We start from the raw sequence: 15,398 nt of genomic DNA, 5'->3' as shown, positions 1-15,398 counted from the left end.
GAGATTGAGGCCTGGCGGATGATGAGAAGAGAGGATATACTGAAGGGCAAGTTCCCATCTCCGGAGTTCGGATAGGTTGGTGTTGGTGGGAAGTATCCAGATAACCAGGATCGTGTAACACTGTGCCAAGATGTGCTGGCTGTGCACCAAGGCATGTTTAGCCACAGAGTGATCCTCATTACCAACAAACACTGTCTGCCTGTGTCCATTCATGCGAATGGACAGTTTGTTGCTGGTCATTCCCACATAGAATGCATCACAGTGTAGGCAGGTCAGTTGGTAAATCACGTGGGTGCTTTCACACGTGGCTCTGCCTTTGATCGTGTACACCTTCCGGGTTACAGGACTGGAGTAGGTGGTGGTGGGAGGGTGCATGGGACAGGTTTTGCATCGGGGGCGGTTACAAGGATAGGAGCCAGAGGGTTGGGAAGGTGGTTTGGGGATTTCATAGGGATGAACTAACAGGTTACGAAGGTTAGGTGGACGGCGGAAAGACACTCTTGGCGGAGTGGGGAGGATTTCATGAAGGATGGATCTCATTTCAGGGCAGGATTTGAGGAAGTCGTATCCCTGCTGGAGAGCCACATTCAGAGTCTGGTCCAGTCCCGGAAAGTATCCTGTCACAAGTGGGGCACTTTTGTGGTTCTTCTGTGGGGGATTCTGGGTTTGAGGGGACGAGGAAGTGGCTCTGGTTATTTGCTTCTGTACCAGGTCGGGAGGGTAGTTGCGGGATGCGAAAGCTGTTTTCAGGTTGTTGGTGTAATGATTCAGGGATTCCGGACTGGAGCAGACTTGTTTGCCACGAAGACCTAGGCTGTAGGGAAGGGACCGTTTGATGTGGAATGGGTGGCAGCTGTCATAATGGAGGTACTCTTGCTTGTTGGTGGGTTTGATGTGGACGAATGTGTGAAGTTGGCCATTGGACAGGTGGAGGTCAACGTCAAGGAAAGTGGCATGGGATTTGGAGTAGGACCAGGTGAATCTGATGGAACCAAAGGAGTTGAGGTTGGAGAGGAAATTCTGGAGTTCTTCTTCACTGTGAGTCCAGATCATGAAGATGTCATCAATAAATCTGTACCAAACTTTGGGTTGGCAGACTTGGGTAACCAAGAAGGCTTCCTCTAAGCGACCCATGAATAGGTTGGCGTATGAGGGGGCCATCCTGGTACCCATGGCTGTTCCCTTTAATTGTTGGTATGTCTGGCCTTCAAAAGTGAGGAAGTTGTGGGTCAGGATGAACCTGGCTAAGGTAATGAGGAAAGAGGTTTTAGGTAGGGTGGCAGGTGATCGGCGTGAAAGGAAATGCTCCATCGCAGTGAGGCCCTGGACGTGCGGAATATTTGTGTATAAGGACGTGGCATCAATGGTTACAAGGATGGTTTCCGGGGGTAACAGATTGGGTAAGGATTCCAGGCGTTCAAGGAAGTGGTTGGTGTCCTTGATGAAGGATGGGAGACTGCATGTAATGGGTTGAAGGTTGATCTACGTAGGCAGAGATGCGTTCTGTGGGGGCTTGGTAACCACCTACAATGGGGCGGCCGGGATGATTGGGTTTGTGGATTTTAGGAAGAAGGTAGAAGGTAGGGGTGCGGGGTGTCGGTGGGGTCAGGAGGTTGATGGAGTCAGGTGAAAGGTTTTGCAGGGGGCCTAAGGTTCTGAGGATTCCTTGAAGCTCCGCCTGGACATCGGGAATGGGGTTACCTTGGCAAACTTTGTATGTGGTTTTGTCTGAAAGCTGACGCAGTCCCTCAGCCACATACTCCTGACGATCAAGTACCACAGTCATGGAACCCCTGTCCGCCGGAAGAATGACGATGGATCGGTCAGCCTTCAGATCACGGATAGCCTGGGCTTCAGCAGTGGTGATGTTGGGTGTAGGATTAAGGTTTTTTAAGAAGGATTGAGATGCAAGGCTGGAAGTCAGAAATTCCTGGAAGGTTTGGAGAGGGTGATTTTGAGGAAGAGGAGGTGGGTCCCGCTGTGACGGAGGACGGAACTGTTCCAGGGAGGGTTCAATTTGGATGGTGTTTTGAGGAGTCGGATCATTAGGAGTAGGATTAGGATCATTTTTCTTCGTGGCAAAGTGATACTTCCAGCAGAGAGTACGAGTGTAGGACAGTAAATCTTTGACGAGGGCTGTTTGGTTGAATCTGGGAGTGGGGCTGAAGGTGAGGCCTTTGGATAGGACAGAGGTTTCGGATTGGGAGAGAGGTTTGGAGGAAAGTTTAACTACTGAATTAGGGTGTTGTGGTTCCAGATTGTGTTGATCGGAATTTTGAGGGTTTGGAGGGAGTGGAGCTGGAAGTGGGAGATTGAGTAGATGGGAGAGACTGGGTTTGTGTGCAATGAGAGGAGGTTGAGGTTTGCTGGAAAGGTTGTGAAGGGTGAGTGAGTTGCCTTTCCGGAGGTGGGAAACCAGGAGATTGGATAGTTTTTTGAGGTGGAGGGTGGCATGCTGTTCTAATTTACGGTTGGCCTGTAGGAGGATGCTCTGAACAGCCGGTGTGGATGTGGGAGAGGAAAGATTAAGGACTTTTATTAAGGATAGGAGTTGACGGGTGTGTCCACAGTGACTACAGGTATCTGACTGCAAGAAATAGAATCAGTGCATGTCCTTTTCCAAACATAGCGAGACTTTGGACAACATAGGTTAGTGTAAATACTTTTCGATGCTGGGTTTAAAATATGGCTGTCACTAACTGGAAGAAGACCAGCCCAGTACCATGTTTATGGCCCCATGTAGTCACTTACCAATATCATAAAAAGCTCTTTGGTCTCAAAAATTTGACAGATTTATTCCAATGACAAAATTGTGTTTACCAAAAACATGGAATAACATTTACAAGAATTGGAGGCTATATACAGCATGTTTGACACTGAGTATGGATAAATGGCACAGTGTAGCCATGAAGGTGAATTATCTGGGACACATAATTAGTCAAGAATGTGTGAAAATTGATCTGCACTTAATTTCTGCAGTACAGGGTTTCTTGGCACTAGAGACAACAAAACAGCTTCAAACATTCCTCTGTCTTTGTAATTATTACAGCAAATCCATAGAAGGTTTGTGAAAATTGCTGAGACATTAAACCATTTTCTAAAGAAAAGAGCAAAGATTCAGTTGTCTACTGACTATCAAACCAACAGCCTTGCCTCAGTGGTAAAACTGGTTCCCATCAGATCACCGAAGTTAAGCACTCTCACATCTGACTAACAGTTGGATGGGTGACCACCCACTCTCCAGTGTGCTGTTGGCAAGTGAGGTGCACTCAGCCCTTGTGAGGCCAATTGGCGAGCTGCTTGACTGAGGATTAGCGCCTCCAGTCACAAAAACTGACTACGACTAGGAGAGAGGTGTGCTGACAACACGCCGCACCATATCCGAATCCAGTGATGCCTATTGACAGAGGATGGCAGAGAGGTCGGTCAGTACCATTAGGCTTTCTGAGGCATGTTCAGACAGAGTTTAGATTAGTACTGACTGTAAGACCACATATGATAAGTTAAAACAAGCATTAATAGTCCAGTATTGGATGGTAAAGAACACCCAGCGGTGTATGCATTAAGGCAGTTAAATAAACCAGAATGAAATTACTCTACTGTGGAAGAGATGTCATCTACAGTATTATATATGCTTGTTGTTATCTCTATGGAAGAAAATTTATGGTAGTTACAGGCCATGCCACAATGAAGTGGTTACTGGGATTAAAAGATCTGTCAAGTAGAGTGACACTTTTGTCTCTGAAATTAAGTTAATTTTAGTATAAGATAGTGCATGAACCAGGAAGAAAGAATTGCTAGATAGTGCATAAACCAGGAAGAAAGCATGGAAATGCCAATAGCTTAAATAGAAGATGCTTTACACTAGTAGCAGTGTCATCACCAGTGCAGTATTTTAAGTTCAAGAAGAAAGGAAAGAGATTGAAAGTCAATAATATAGGAACACAAAAAATGCCATATACACTTGACCACAGCATGGAAAAACTGAATGACATGAGTTTGTTGAAAGTTTTGTTGATAATATGTGAAATAGTTTATTTTTGGTCACTGTTTGGATATATTCAGGTTACACTACATGTTTATTTTGTTACTGTGGGCTGTTGTGTTGTGAAGACCTTTTTTTCTTTATTGATGCCATTTTATGAGATAATGATAGGGCATAGGGTATTGCCAAGCTGGATGACTATAATAGTAACTGGAATGTGTACCCTTTTTTTTGAAACTGAGAGGGAAGTGAACACAGAACATTCCCCACGGTAGTGGGGAACTGGATGGGGAAATCAAAGAGGTTCTCCTATGGAACTGTAGGCACTGCAAAACAGAGAGGAGACTTACTGAACAGGTGGCAAAGATTTGTGCACTTCAGGCTGAATTAGAGCACATGAAATTTTAAGTAGATAGATTGACCAAGGAGAAACATCATGGAAAGTGGGTAAAGATAACAAGCAATGGGTAAAAGAGAAACAGCTCTTCAAATTCATCTACATTTGAGCCTATAGTGTTGTCAAATCTCAACTTGTTACCTGTAGTAGGAGGAAAAGTGCCTCATCCAGTGCAGCATCACAGTAGGGTACAGCAGACTTTTAACAAAGAAACTCAGGGCATGTCAGTACAAGAAAAGAGAGTGAAGAAGAGAGTCTTGCTGCTAGGTAGTAGCCATGACAGCGTTGTAGGCCAGATGGTCCAGGACAAGTTAGGAATGCAGTACATGGGCACAAGTAATGTGAAGCCAAGTGCCTAGCAAGGTGACAGAGGACATAGGGGATTTGTTTAAAGATTTTCACAAAGAGGATCAGGTGATCACATTAGGTGAAGTAGGGAACTGTGTGGCTACGGACAAATATAACAGAATTAGGAGTGAACTGAATAAAACATGAGTAGCAACTGTACATATAGGTTTGCCCTGTGGAGGTCCTACAGTGCCATGCCCAACACTGTGTTAACGCAGTTGTGAGCCAAGTGAACACTTAGCTGAGCAAGCTGATGCTGACTGAAATGAAACCTTTAATGAGTGTAGTGCCTGTTGCTACAATTGAGAGATGGAGATATACTAGACATGGCCTACACCTGAACAGGAGAGAGAAAGATAAGTTTTCTGACCTTCTTGGAGGTGATATAAGGGTAGGAGGGGGCACCATCATACAAAGGAAGATCCCTGTAGTTACTTGTGTCAGAGAGGTACCTTTTTTAGATTGTAGTCACAATTCAGGCACCTTGTTTTGAAATAAGTCAAAAGAACAGAAGAGCCCCACAAAATTCTTAATAATGCACAAAAAAGTAACCACAGGCTTAAAGAGGTTACATATAAAAGATTACACTGCAGCAGCTTATTCATGCAGAACTAATATGGGAAAAGGAGGAGTTGTTAGACAAGTTCAAAGACATTGAGACCAGTAGATTTCATAGTGATCAGCTCATAGTAGTGTGTGCTTGTGAATTAATACTGAAAAACAGTTCTCTTTTAATTGTCACTCTATATAGGTTCCCAGTGGCAAATTTTGAAATGTTTGTGAGGAATCTGGATTCCTTACTATGTTATGTGTCAGAAAGCAGCAATCAGTGTAGATTTTCTTAAGGATCCTAATAAGAAATATCACCTGGAAACCTTATTTGGATCCTAAAATCTGAGCTCAGCAATAAACTTTCCAACAGTTGTGGATAAATACAATAGGACCCTAATTGATGAGTCGCAGGTAGCAAATACATTTAATAATCATTGCTTAAATATAGTAGAACGTATAGGGACAAATAGTTCCAGAGAAAAAGCACAACATTTTATTGAAAAATTAATCACCATAAAATTCAGTCATATGAATGTAACACCAACATATCCTTCTGAAATTATGAAAATGATGTATTCTCTAACAAGTAAAAGCTCATCTGCTTTTGACAGTGTTTCAACAGAGTACTAAAGATTTTTTCCCATATAAAAAGCCTGGTTTTACCCAAAATATGTAATGAATCACTACCTAATGGCATTTTCCCAGAGAGACTAAAATATGCTGTTGTCAAACTTCTGTTTAAGAATGGTGATAGGAGAGATCATAATAATGACCAATCTGCTCCACTGATGACATAATTTTCCAAAATATTTGAGAATGTGATGTATTCTTAAATAGTATCTCACCTCATCAATGGTAATATCCTTAACATCTACATCTACATCTCTGCTCTGAAAAACCATGAATTCCATGGAAGAGGTTACTGCCCATTTTACCGGTTATAAGGGTTTCTTCCCATTCCATTCACATACAGAGCACGGGAAACATGATTGTTTGAATGCCTCTGTGCATGCTCTAATTAATATAATCTTGTCTTCAAAATCCCTACATGAGCAATACATAGAGGTTATAGTACATTCTCAGAGTCATCATTTAAAGCTGGTTGTTGAAACTACGTAAAGAGACTTTCTCATGATAGTTTGCATCTATTTTCAAGAGTCTAACAGTTCAGTTTCTTCAGAATCTTTGTGAAATCCTCCCACAGGTCAAACAAACCTGTGACCATTCCTGTTGCACTTCTCTATATACTGTATGTTCAATATCCCCTGTTAGACCTATTTGGTAAGGGTTCCACACACTTGAGCAATATTCTGGAATGGGACACATGGGTGATTTGTAAGCAATCTTCTTTGTATACTGACTGCACTGCCCCAGTATTCTTCCAGAAAACTGATCTCCAACCCTGTTTTACCCACAACTAAGGCTATGTGATCATTCCATTTCATATCCCAATAAAGTGTTACACCCAGGTATCTGCATGAGTTGGCTGATTCTAGCTGGGACTCATTGATATTATAGTCATAGGATCCTTTGTTTTTTCATTCTGTGAAGTGCACAATTTTACATTTTTGAGCATTTAAAGCAAGTTGCCAATCTGTGCACCAATTTTAAATCTTATCAAGATCTGACTGAATATTTATGCAGCTTCTGTTGGACAGTACTTTATTACAGATAAATGCATCATCAGCAAAAGTCTGAGGTTACTATTAATATTACTGCAAGGTCATTAATATACAACATGAACAGCAAGGGTCCCAACACATTTACCTGGAGTGCACCCAAAGTTACTTCTACATCTAGTGATGACTCTCCATTCAAGATAACCTGCTGCATCCTCACTACCAAAATGTCCTCAATCCAGTCACAAACTTCACTTGATACTTCATATGGTCAAACTTTTGACAATAAACATACACTACGTGCTCAAATGTATCCAAACACCTGGTTGAAAATGACTTACAAGTTTGTGGCATCTTCCATCAGTAATGCTGGAAGTCAATATGCTGTTGGCCCGCCGTTAGCCTTGATGACCGCTTCCACTCTCACAGGCATACGTTCCATCAGGTGCTGGAAGATTTCTTTGGGAATGACAGCCTATTCTTCATGGAGTGCTGCACTGAGGAGACATATCAATGTTGGTCAGTGAGGCCTGGCACAAAGTTGGCATTCCAAAACATCCCAAAGGTGTTCTATAGGATTCAGGTCAGGACTCTGTGCAGGCCAGTCCCTTACAGGGATGTTACTGTCATGTAACCACTCCGCCACAGGCTGTGCATTATGAACAGGTGCTAGATAGTGTTGAAAGATGCAATTGCCATCCTTGAATTGCTCTTCAACAGTGGGAAGCAAGAAGGTGCTTTAAACATCAATGTAGTCCTGTACTGTGATAGTGCCATGCAAAACAACAAGGGGTGCAATTCCCCTCCATGAAAAACATGAGCACACCATAACATCACCACCTCTGAATTTTACTGTTGGCACTACACATGTTGGCAGATGATGTTCACTGAGCATTCGCCATACACACACCCTGTCACTGGATTGTCACATTGTGTACTGTGATTTGTCATTCCACACAACATTTTCCCACTGTTCAATCATCCAATGTTTATGCTCCAACACCATTTGGAATTTACCGGCATGAAGTATGGCTTATGAGCAGCCACTTGACCATGAAATCCAAGTTTTTTTACCTCCCACCTAACTGTCATAATACTTGCAGTGGATCCTGCTGCAGTTTGGAATTCCTGTGTGATGGTCTGGATAGATGTCGGCCTTTAACACATTATGACCCTCATCAACTGTTGGTGTTTTCTGTCAGTCAACAGACAAGATCAGCCTGTACACTTTTGTGCTGTACATGTCCCTTCACATTTCCACTTCAATATCACATAGGAAACAACAGACCTAGGGAGTGTGGAAATCTCGTGTACAGACATATGACACAAATGACACCCAATCACCTGACCACATTCAAAGTTTGTGAGTTCCACAGAGCCCTATTCTGCTCCCTCACAATGTCTAATGATGACTGAAGTTGCTGATTTGGAGTACCTGGCAGTAGGTGGCAGCACAATGCACCTAATATGAAAAACATATGTTTTTGGGGGTGTCCAGATACTTTTGATCACATAGTGTAGATGTGGTAATGAGTCAAAAGAACTTTGGAAATCAAGAAATACTGCATGTACCTGACTGCCTTGATCCAAAGGTTTCACTATATAACATGATTTATATTTCCAGAACCCATGCTGGTTGACATTCTGTTCAAGGTACCTCATTATGTTTGAGCTTAGAGAATGTTCTAAGATTCTACAACAAATTGAGGTTAAGGATACTGGACATTAGTTTTGCGGATCACTTTTACTACCCTTCTTGTAGACAAGTGTGACCTGTCCTTTCTTCCAACTACTAGGCATAGTTTATTGAGTGAGGTATCCATGATAGATTATAGTTAGAAAAGGAACTAACTCAGCCACAAATACAGTATAGAATCTGATAAGAATTCCATTTGGCCCTAGAGCTTTGTTCACTTTTAATTATTTCAGCTGCTTCTCAACACCACAGACACCAACACTTATTTTACTCATCTTTTCAGTGTGACAAGGATGAAACTAGAGCAATTGTCCTTGGTTTTTTGTTGTAAAGGAACATTTGAAAATAGAGTTAACTGTTTAAACTTTGCTACCCTCAATTTCAATTCCTGTCTCATTTGCCAAGAACTGGACACTAACTTTGGTGCTAATAACAGCACATACAACCAGAATTTCTTTGGGTATTGTAAAAGATCATTTGATAATATTCTGCAGCAATGGCCATTGAAGGCTCTCTTGCGAGCCAAATTAATTTCATTTAGCATATCTCTAACTATAGCCCTATGCTTTCTTTTAAACATATTGCGCAGTAGTCTCTGTTCCTTTAGAAGTTTCCTTACACTAACTGTACACCATGGAGTGTCCCTTCCATCATGAACTGTTATACAGGGTACACATCTGTCTAGTGCATGGTCAACTATTCCTCTAAACTTTAGCCATAGTTCCTCTATTGTTCCTCCCCTGAGTTGAAAATTTTAAGTTCCTCATTGAGATATGACATTACTGACTTTTTACCTAGTTTACTGAACATATGTATTTTTCTGCTTGTTTTACTTGTCCTTTGTACTTTGGTAATCATTGTTGCCACAACTGCATCATGGTCACTGATACCAGTTTCATTATGGACATCCTCAAAGAGGTCAGGTCTGTTTGTTGCCTTTAGATCCAATATATGTCGAACATGAGTGGGGTTCTGAAATATCTGTTCTAGGTAGTTTTCAAAGAAGGCATTTAGTAATGTTTCATAGCATGATTTTACATGACCACCACTAACAAACTGTAATTTTCCCATTTGAGTGTAGGATGATTAATGTCTCCACCAATTTTTATAGTATTATTGAGGAACTTATGTACAAGCAGTCTGACATTTTCTCTAAAGTTTTCAGTTACATTAGAAGATGAGTCAGTTTGGCAACAGAATTATCCAGTTATCATTTTACACCCATCTCTGATACTGAGTCTTGAGCAAACACTTTCACATGCAGCTTCAATTTTTAACTCAGTGGATCTGCATTTCCTGGATACTGCAACAAATACACTACCTCCATTTCCCTTTAGCCTATCCTGTCAATATACAATTAAATTTCCCCCAAAAATCTCACTGCTGTGAACTTCAGGTTTCAGTCAGCTTTCTGTAAGTAGTATCATGTGAACTTCACTGCTTTTCAGGAGTACTTCAAACTGTGACACTTTTTTGCAAATTGTTTGGCATTTAACCACTAGGATTTTAATACTCTCACCTGTGGGAGGCATTTCTTTTGATCTTACACTGAAACTTCTGGGTTCTAATTGTTCTCAGTTTCCTACAGCTGTCATCATCTGAATTGGATGCACCCCTCTGTGAACTCCACACACAATCATCTACTTGAGTAGCAGCTTCTGATGTGTAGTGCACACCTGACTCATTTAGAGGGACACTACAGTTTTCAGTTCTATGACGTGAGTCCAGGATATCACAGCCTAGTTTGTCACACAACCTTCAAAGTCTCTGGTATAGTCCTCCTGCTGGCAATTCCATAAGGGGTACCATCATTCACTGTACATTTGAACTTCCAATGTCTAATAAATTGTGTTGCCTCCTCTTGACACCACAAAAAACAGGTTTCCACAGAACAGGTAAAGTGAGTCCCACTAGCTCAGTTTCAGTTTCAGTGAAAGATAGCACCTCATACTTGTTGGTTAGGGGATCAGTCTAACACCCTGAGTCCTCCCTGGTTCCCGAATAACCTGGCCAGGTGCCTAGATCTTCCACTGAGATGCCACTTGCACGCGGTGGGTGAGTAATAGCAGATCCTGTACTTTCCACAGATGAGACAGGCTCTACAGGAGAGAATATTATTTGAGGTACATTTAGAGCCTCAGCCTGTGATTGAGAACAGTATTCGCATTGAGGCTGCATTTTGGTTGGTTTAAACTAATCCTGCTGATTGTCCTTTAAGTTATGAGCTAAAAAATTACTAATTCCCTATAAGAAGTGAAACAATTACACGAAACAAGATTTCAGTTAAGGCAACAGCACATTACAGTTTGGATTTCAGAAGAATTTCTCTATCAAGATTCCCATTTACATATGCATTCACCAAATTTTGCAAGCAGTAAATAATAAAGTAGCACTAGTTGCTGTTTTCTGTGACCTATCTAAGGCATTTGACTGTGTGAGTCACAGTATTCTCCTAGAGAAATTTAAATTTTATGGGATTGATGGTATAGCCAATCAATGGATACATTCATATCTAACCAAAAGAATGCAGAAAATTGTGCTAAGTAATTCAACTAATACTGTTGAAGTTGTTATCTCGACTGGTGTGAAACCTCTTATGGGGTTCCCCAAGGTTAAATTTTAGGTCCACTATCGTTTCTCATCTCTGGAAATGATTTTGCTTATAATATACATTAAACAGAATTAGTTCTTTTTGCAGGCAACTCTAGTATTGTAATCAGTCCAAGTATACACACAGGAACAGGAGAAGTGGTAAACAATGTTCTTTGAAGTATCACTGACTGAGTTTCTGTGTATGGTCTTACTCTCAGTTTTAAAAGGTCACAACATGTTCTGTCTACACATGTAGAAGCATTACACCAATGATAAGTGTAACACTTGGTGAGGAAATAATAAACAGGATGGAAATTTGAAAAAAATTAAGTGTTCATATTGATAGGAATTTAAACTGGAAATAGCACATTTTGGAACTCCTGCAATTATTTAGATCAGCCAATTTACACTTAGAAGCATTGCAAATCTTGGGGAGAGACAAATCAGCTTACTGAGTTATGTTGCCTTTCTTCATTCAGTAATGTCATCTGGAATAATGTTGTAACTCATCTCTAGGAAAGAAAGTCTTCATAGCTCAAAAACGTGCTGCAAGAGTAATATGTGGTGCTCGACCATCTTGAAGGCATCTGTTTAAGAAGTTGGGCATTCTGACTATCATTTCACAGTATTTTTATTCCCTCATGAAGTTCTTTGCAAATAATCAATTTCAGTTCAATGATGTACATAATTACAATACCAGAAGGAAAATTGACATTCATTACTACACATTAAAGTTTTCTTTATCACACAAAGAAATCCACAGCCCTGTAACTCAAATTTTTGATCTCTTATCTGGGAATATAAAATGTCTGACAGCCAACAATGTGAAATTTGAAAACATACCAAGAAAGTTCATCCTTGGCAACTCCTTCTATTCCACAGAAGAATTTCTGTTATTGTAATGTGTAAAAGGTGGTGGGTATGACCTACTAATTTACATATGTATGTTAAAAGAATTTATAAATGTTGAGCATTTAGCCATATTTACAATTAATTTGTGATGGGAATGTAAAATCACTTATTCCACACCATTACAATTTATCGTGTAAAAGATCTATGCAACATGAAATTAACTAACTAACTGAGTGTGTATGTTAATTTGTACTGTTTGGAACAAGCAGTGCATTTTGTTGTAGGCAAGAAGTATGATTCATCGTGTTTAAATATATGATAGGATGGGAATGGGAATTCACAGATATCAAGTTTCGTGGTCAATACGAACTATCAACACAACAATAGTATTAGCAGAATAGCAACAGGGTTGCCAAAGAGAGAGTCCTACAGTCTGCCCAGCTAGAATGGTTCATACTAGTACATACTCAAGTAGAGTACAACTGTTTCAGGTTAAGACAGAAGCAGCTGAATGTCATGAGATGTGCTGCACCTTACACTTACTTTCAAAAAGTAGGCATGCAAGGGTTTCAAATGGTTCAAATGGCTCTGAGCACTATGGGACTTAACATCTACGGTCATCAGTCCCCTAGAACCTAGAACTACTTAAACCTAACTAACCTAGGGACATCACACAACACCCAGTCATCACGAGGCAGAGAAAATCCCTGACCCCGCCGGGAATCGAACCCGGGAACCCGGGCGCGGGAAGTGAGAACGCTACCATGAGCTGCGGACATGCAAGGGTTTACTCAGTATTCACTCCAGAAGTGGTGACTGTTATGAACAAGGGAAACCAAGAGGGATGACATGGATGGAGTTGCAAGATAGCAGGATGCTAATTAATGTTACAACCTGTGGCATAGTGAGTATGATATTCTGCCTCCCAGCTACTGTCACTGGGATGACTGTCATAAATCTGATGCAACCTGTGTTATATTGGCCAGAAAAGTCACAAGATGTGTCGTCAGCCCAGAACCTAATCTTCATAAATCAGACCTCCTACACTCCATACACAAATTCATACCATCACAAAAGGAATGAGCCATGTGGAGCACATGTTTCAACACATACAATTTTATCGCGAGGAGCAATGCCAGGCTGTACTGATCACAAGTGTCAAAGCTCCTAGTGCTGTGCTGGTTCTATTCACCCCTTTGTGCTCAGTATCTACCAAAAGGAGAAACCTGTACCTGCTTCTGAACCACCTGTGCACCAAATAACAGTAGACAGGTTTATTAATAGAAGTAAGAATATTTAAGAAAGAATAAGAGTATTTAATTACCTGTTAGCCATGGAAGAGTACATTAGATTGTGAATTCTAGAACGGTTGTGAGTAGTATGTGAAAGTGATTGTATTAGTTTGTAAATATTAATGTGCATGGAATGTGACCTTTTAAGAATGTGAGTTCCTCATATGAGTTTCAAAAATAAGCTTGGAGAATTAAGAACATGACTGAGGAACTATGTTGTTTGAACTAGACAGATTGAGTCCAGAATCAGAAAAACTGTATAAATTGTATTCTGCACATGTCCATCAAGACTATTTTAGAGGCAGCTTAGAGAAATCTGTGGCAGATTTGTTAAAGGCTGGGGGAATGTTGCACAGCAGAGTACTATATTTGGTACAGCCAGAAAATTTTAAAGATCTTCACTGACAGTGCCATAGACAGAACAGAATGTGTTGATAACCAGGCACAATTCAGCATAAAGGAACCTCTGATGGTGCATCAGGATAGACACAAGCTGTTGCAACTCCTTGAATGAGGTGAGCACTCAAGCAAGCAACATAGCTGAATGGCGCTGTGGCTAAGGAAGTAAATTCTCATAGTGGTGATTACATGAAATGTCACAGGCAAGCTTATGTTGGATGCAAGAATAACTATCCAAAATACTGACATGACAGAAAGAGCATTTGAAACGTGAGCTATGAAATCCTGAAGCAACTAAGATAGCTGACCCCATTTGAAACATGTTACATTCCCCCACACAACTTCACATGTGAATAGATAACAAACAAAAACACCTTTGAAGGTGATGACACACCAACATAAAACACAATATTTACAGTTTCTCCCCCAAAGTCTTTCTAGCAAGGAAATCACACTGTGCAGCAAGTACAAACTGTCCTCCCTACCTCTTCCATAAGTTACCATAATTAACATTACTACCCCAAAATAATCTTAGACCACAACTTATACTAAACTAAATTTCATCGTACTCCATATCCTTCTTTCTTATGCACGAGATCTCAACCCGTATGGTATCACACATGTAGCTTGCACAAGATCTTTTTGATTCTCATTATCCCTACCTTTCCTTGCTCCTTTTTTAGTGGTCAGTGTTGACGCATGTGGCAATGAATCTGGAGTGCCTTCAAAAGTCATGGGCATCCAACATGAACCATAGACATTTGAGTTGGCAATTGTAGCTTGGCATTTGCTGGTGGCACTATCTTGATGACCTGGTATGCCCCTTGGCACAGGGTAATAAACTTCTTGGTATTCCCCTTTGGGATATATGGATCTGACAGCAACACACACTACCCTACTCTATATTCTCTGCATGTTTTCCTAGTTTTTCTAAATGTTCCAGATATTTGGTGTTTGCCCTCTGTACATCTTCCCTTACTTCCCTTCTGAATTTGCTCTTTGTTCCTCCCAGTCCTTGGTTTGGATGTACTGCATGGCAAAGGCATCTTTCTCCCATACATTACCTCATATGGGAAAAACCCAGTGCAGGTGTGCCCTTTTGGGTTATATACTGCAATGACAAATGGTAAGCAAACATCATAATTATTGTGATGACTGTATAAGTAGTAACTCAACAATCTACCAATAGTAAGTTGTACATGCTCAGATCTACCATTAGCTTGTGGGTGCAATGGGCTAGTCCATAGTTTCTGCCCCTGTAATAACTGACATGACTGCTTTGTTGAATCAAACATGAAGTTAGTAGACTGTTGCCGATGATTATTTTACCTCAGGCTGTGATACTGTAGTGACTTGCTGATTTGGAATGGCAATCATTACTACGTATCATTGGACCTGATCAAAAAAAAAAATCTTAAACATGGCTGTAAGTTCAGTAACTGCATGACAGTAAACTTGAAGAGGTTGAAAAAATCAGCCAACCAGTTGCAAATAAAGGTTTATTGGAAATCTTGACCTAGATTTCAACAATTTTAAAATTGTCTTCTTCAGAAGGAGTAACAGACCCTAAACATTACATTAGTGGTTACAAAAATATTTTAAACAAAACAAAAAATTGTAAGATAAGTGTATGCTTTTGCTACATCACATGCTGGTAAGGTACAAT

The 15,398-nt window shown here is 40.7% G+C and overlaps 1 protein-coding gene across 1 annotated transcript in view; it reads left to right on the top strand.

Annotated features, from left to right (window-relative positions):
- The window catches only part of LOC124556412 (dynein axonemal heavy chain 7-like), a 746,268-nt gene that overhangs the window by 555,658 nt on the left and 175,212 nt on the right, over positions 1-15,398 (top strand). The gene's annotated exons all lie outside the window — the stretch shown is intronic.

The sequence above is a fragment of the Schistocerca americana genome, chromosome X (genome assembly GCF_021461395.2).
Source record: "Schistocerca americana isolate TAMUIC-IGC-003095 chromosome X, iqSchAmer2.1, whole genome shotgun sequence".
NCBI lineage: Eukaryota > Metazoa > Arthropoda > Insecta > Orthoptera > Acrididae > Schistocerca > Schistocerca americana.
The sequence above is the reverse complement of the archived record's forward strand: the minus strand, read 5'-3'. Positions and strand labels throughout refer to the sequence as shown.